A 6,137-nucleotide genomic window follows, 5' to 3' on the forward strand; every position below is an offset into this window, starting at 1 on the left:
GTTTCATCCGCAACTCCCTCTTGTAAGACTAGACTCAGCTCAAGCAGCTTACGAAAGTTTAGCCTAATTTAGCTTAAGCTTCGTTCGCAGATCCCTCTTGTAAGACTAAGTTACGATCCTGCTTGAATCAAGTTTTAAGGCAATAGTACATTTCCCAATGGTAAAGTCACCTAACTATGCACACAAATGGATTATCAGACCAAAAGCATACAAACATTAAGCATTGGAGGAAGCATTGAACACAAAAAACGTAATCAATTAGATATTAGGTATTTACATCAGTTGTTCATTAGAAATCCCCAACTAGGGTGTTTAGCCAACCATTACAAAAGAAACCCTAACAAAAATAAGCTTACAAAACCTAGGTATCTCTACAAAAGTTGCTTCTCTGCTGCTTCTAGGGCTCTTTTCCCGAAGTAGGCATTGTGGTGTGCTCTGGAATCTGTGCCAACCATCTACCTAAAGTCTGTGTGTAAAAGCTGTGTAAAAATTTGTACCATAATTCTGCACCAGACAGGCTTTAAATAGGCTTTGAAATTGCGACGTTGCACTTAGCGCCACCTTCGTGCTTAGCGCAAGTAAGTGGATTCGGGCTTAGCGCCAGTCGTGCGCTGAGCCTGGCTGAAGACACCTGCTGCGCTTAGCGCACTGATCTCACGCTTAGCGCGTGACCTTGATGCTGATGCCCTGCCATATTCTTCTATCGCGTTGAAGCTGCGCTTAGCAGTGTATGCATGCTTAGCCCACTGATGAGCTAAGCTCAACTGTCACTTTCGGCACTTCATGACTTAGCCTCTTTTTCACCTGAAATTGCACATATTTCATCATTAAATCCAATGGACATATTCTAGAGACAGCTTTATCCATAAAACAAAATTTATTTTCCAAAATAACCATAAATTGGGGAACTACACAAATTTTGGAAAATGATTTCTATACAAAAGTTAGTCGTATAAGGCGACTAACAATGATCATTAGGTCTATCAACTAATTTCCATACTTGATTTCTTTCAAATTGATTTAATTCTTCTTGCCTAGTAATAATCCAATGTTCTTCGATTATGACTTGATTTATGTTTTTAGGTTCAATTAAAGAGACAAAAGCCATGTTATTGCATGCATCTTTAAGAGAGTGTCGAGTTGTTACCCCTTTTAAGATGTCACCTGTGATATTATCAAGAGGGTGATACCTTGAAGTTCTCCACTCCCTTTGAAGATCCATGTTTATTTGATTTTCTTTGGATTGAGAATCTATGCTATTTCCATCTTCTTTGTCTTTGTTGACTTCTTCATGAATATGCGTATCTTCTAAAGTATCTGTAATATCATCAAGTATATCCTTTCTTTGCCTAATATAGTTAGTCTCATCAAAGAAAACATGAATTGATTCTTCAATAGTCATAGTTCTTTTACTATATATTCTAAAAGTTTTACTATTCAAAGAATAACCAAGAAATATACCTTCATCTGAATTTGCATCAAACTTCCCAAGTTGTCTTTTCCATTATTTAACTCAAAGCATTTACATCCAAAAATATGAAGATGGGAAATATTTGGTTTTCTCCCTTTATATAGTTCATATGGTGTTTTCTTTAAAATAGGTCTAATTAATGCCCTATTCATTATATAACATGCAGTATTAACAGGCTCGACCCATAAGTATTTAGGAAGATTTGTATCATTAAGCATGGTTCTTGCTAATGCTTCTAATGATCTATTTTTCCTTTCAACTACTCCATTTTGTTGAAGGGTTCTAGGTGCAGAAAAATTATGTTCTATCCCATTTTCATCACAAAATAATTCAAAGTCTTTATTCTCAAATTTCCTTTCATGATATGCAATGTTGAGATTTTTCTTATTTTGAATGATTTTGGCAAGTTTCTTAAAAGCATGAAATGCATCTCTTTTGTGAGCAAGAAATAGAGTCCATGTAAATCTAGAATAATCATCTACTATAACAAGAGCATAATAATTTCCACCAAAGCTCATAGTTCTAGAAGGACCAAAGAGATCCATGTGTAAAAGTTGTAAGGGTCGAGTGGTTGAAACAACATTCTTTAATTTGAAAGAAACCCTTACTTGTTTTCCCTTTTGGCATGCATCACACAATCTATCCTTTTAAAATTTGAGTTTTGGCTAGCCAATTGCTAAATCTTAGAAAGAAACCCTTACTAAGTAAGGGTTCCATATTTATATGAGCAATTCTTCTATGCCACACCCATGATTCATCCTCTTTACTTAAAAAGCATTGAGCATGATTTGGGGTTTTATCTAGATTTATCATGTACACATTATTAGTCCTATGTCCTACATATTTTTTTTTTGTCATGTTTACTTTCAATAAAGTAGTTGTGAGAATCAAATAACACCCAAAACCCTTTATCACATAGTTGACTAACACTTAATAAACTATGCTTAAGACCATTAACAAGTAAAACATTTTCTATGGAGGTAGAGGGATTCATACCTATTTTTCCAACTCCAAGACTTTTACCTTTGTTGTTTCATCATAGGTCATATGTCCACTATTCTTGAGAGAAATATGAGTAAACTTTGATGCATCTCTCGTCATGTGTTTGGAGCAACCACTATCAATGTACCAACTTTTCTTCAAGGAGTCATCTTCTTCACTTTCATAGTCTTTGGCCATGAGGCTTAGATTTACGATTTCATTTTCTGAATCACTTGATGAATCCATATCATTATCTTCCCAAGTAATATATGCTTTCTTTCCTTTCTTATCTTTTAAAGTTTTCTTGTCGGATTTTTCCATTCTTCTTTTAAAGATAGGACAATCAAATCTCAGGTGCCCAGGTTGATCGCATTCAAAGCATTTTGGAACTGAAGAGGAATCTTATCCTTTCTTCTTTGGATTGAAGTTCAATTTCCTTTGTTCCTCAGAAGTTTATTGAATCTTTTTACAAAGAGACTGAAATCATCATCTTCTTCTAAATTATTCTGTTCATTCATGTCTTCTTTGTCATTTTCTTCATTAATAGAAGATGAGTCTTTGAGTGTAATTCCTTTCTTCTTTTTGTCATTCTCTTCATGTTGGTTGAGTCTCATATGTTCCATTTTCATGTTCTTGAAGTTTCCCAAAGAGACTGGCTAGAGAAATGTTGGTGAGATCTTTTGATTCCACAATTGCAGTTACTTTTGGTTGCCATTGCCTGCTTAAACATCCCAATACTTTGTTAATGAGATCTTCATTAAGAAACATGTATCCTAATGATGCAAGATGATTAACTATATGTGTAAATCTCTTTTGCATCTCTTGTATAGTCTCATTTTGATTCATTCTAAAAAGTTCATACTCATGTGTGAGAGTGTTTATTCTAGATCTTTTAACATCAGTTGTGCCTTCATGTGTTACTTGTAATGTATCCCACATTTCTTTTGCATTTTTACAGTTTGAAACTCTAAAGTACCCATCCATGCCTAATGCAGAAGTGATTATATTCTTGGCTTTTAAGTTATATTGAACTCTTTTTCTTTCATCTTCATCCCATTGATCTTTGGGTTTTTTCTATAGTTTCGTTTTCTGCTACCATTGTAGGAATGGAAGGACCAATTTCAATGGCCTCCCATATATTCAAATCTATGGCTTCTATAAAAATCTGCATATGGGTTTTCCAATAGTGATAACCCTCACCATTAAATATAGGAGGCCTATTAATAGAGTTTCCCTCGGGAAACAAAAAGTTAGAAGAGGTCATAATTATTCTTGAAATTTTTAAACTTTAAACAAGAATCCTGCTCTGATACCACTTGTTGAACAAGTGACCACAATAACTTAAGAGGGGGGGGGGGGTGAATTAAGTCTTAAAAAACTTTCGACTAACAAGTTTTAATCCCTTTTTAAATTATATGTGATAGATTTAGAATGTAGAAGAAGAATTAGCAATTGATTTAACAATTTTCTTTAAATGTGCAAGACAAAGTAAATTGCAATAAAAATAAATGAGATAAGGGAAGAGAGAATTGCAAACTCAATTTATACTGGTTCGGCCACTTCCTGTGCCTACGTCCAGTACTCAAGTAACCCAGTTGAGATTTTCCACTATCCTTGTAAATCCTTTACAATCTTTGAACACACCTTGGAATCCCACACCCTTGTGTTCGATTTTCACACACGCCAAGAGATAAACAATCTCTTGATTACAACTAAGTTTTATAAGATGAACAGAATGATTTCTCTCTTTTATAGCAGATGATACAACTTGAAGTTCCTAGAAGAATTATTAATAATTTGCAAGAGTTTGGCCAAAGATGTTTAGAGAGGTTTTGAAAGTTAAGTTCTCTGAGAATTCACCACTTTTCGAAGTAAAGACACAAATATATATAGGCCTTTTGTGCTTGTTCAAAACAGTTTGAAGAGATGTGTCTTTTCAAAAGGATTTTCTGAAACTATTTCATTGTTAATCGATTACATGATTCTGGTAATCGATTACACAGTCATATCTTTGAAGGGTTGTGACTGTTCAATAATTTTTCCGAAATCCCTTCATTGGTAATCGATTACATGACTCTTGTAATCGATTACACAAATCAAAATTCAAATAATTTTGTGTCGTTGGTTCATCAATTCAAAATTTTCAATATGTCATTCTCACAAACTCTCTAGTAATCGATTATACGAACCTGGTAATCGATTAACAGTTCAAAAAGAGATTTTTGAACTGATTTAACTTTAATAAAATAAATTTGACAGTAAAGATTTTGAGGCCAAACTATAGCAATCAAATTGAGATTCTTTTAACAAATTTACAAAGTCCTTATCTTAGATTTTCTTGATCTTATTCTTTGACTTGATTCAATCCGTGCTCATCAAGTAAACTTTTGGCATCATCAAAACCTGTATGATATACATTCACATTTTTTCTTGGACATAACATGTTTTGGAAAGAATAAGCAGCCAACGAGTTTGAAACTTGCTTTTTAATTGGATCAGAACACAACAAAGTGATTTTTGGAAATATTGAGAATGAAAAAAAATGAATGGCTTTCGAAAATACTAAATGAATTCAGATGTTTTTGCATGGACTTGATAAAGAACAACTTTCAAAACACTAATTTGATCTGAACATGGAAACAAGCCTTAAGCCATAGTGATTGTGTGCAACCACAAATTTTACATTGAGTGTCCTCATTGATATGTTCTACTATCGATTTTGCATGAATTTCTAATTGTCATAACATATGATGCATGGATATGATTTAGGCATTCTTTCTTTCTTATATATTTTAAGCCACTGGCCAAAAATCTATCCCGATGTATATTGTTTTACCATTAGCAAACCCTTTGAGCCAAACACTTGAAAATATGTTGGAATAGTAACCTAGGATAAAAGTTTCCTGCCTTACCTTAGGATAAGAGAGCAAAGGTGTTTTGTTGGGGATATCTATGATTTGGTGGCTAATGTGATGTAAATACGTTGTATTAAATGTTGTTATTTAGGTAAATTAAATATTTAATTATTGTATAACAAAAAAGAAAAGAAATAAAAGAAAAAGAAGAAATTAAAAAGAAAAAGGAAACAAGTTCTTTTTGAATAAATAAATGTATGAATTTTGTACATTATGTTCTAAACTATAAATAATTGTTCTAAATTTTGTAAGTAGAGATTTTGGTATAGGAAGTTGTTAGTCTCCTTATACGACTAACTTTTGTACATAAATCATTTTCCAAAACTTGTATAGTTCCCCAATTTATGGTTATTTTTTAGTGATTTTTGTAAATAAATTTTGTTTTATGGATAAAGTTGTCTCTAGAATATGTCAATTGGATTTAATGATGAAATATGTGCAATTTCAGGTGAAAAAGAGGCTAAGTCATGAAGTGCCAAAAGTGACAGTTGAGCTTAGCTCATTAGTAGCCTAAGCGCGCATCCACTGCTAAGCGCAGCTTCAGCGCGCTTAGCGTGATAGAAGAATCTGGCAGGGCATCAGCATCAAGGCCGCACACTAAGCGCGAGATCAGTGCGCTAAGCGTAGCAGGTGTCTTCAGCCAAGCTCAGAGCACGACTGATGCTAAGCCTGAATCCACTTATCCACGCTAAGTGCAAGGGTGGGACTAAGCGCAACGTCATGAATTCATAGCCTATTTAAAGCCTGTCTTGTGCAAAATTAAAGATTTT

This window comes from Glycine soja, chromosome 19, assembly GCF_004193775.1.
Source record: "Glycine soja cultivar W05 chromosome 19, ASM419377v2, whole genome shotgun sequence".
In the NCBI taxonomy this organism is placed as follows: Eukaryota; Viridiplantae; Streptophyta; class Magnoliopsida; order Fabales; family Fabaceae; genus Glycine; species Glycine soja.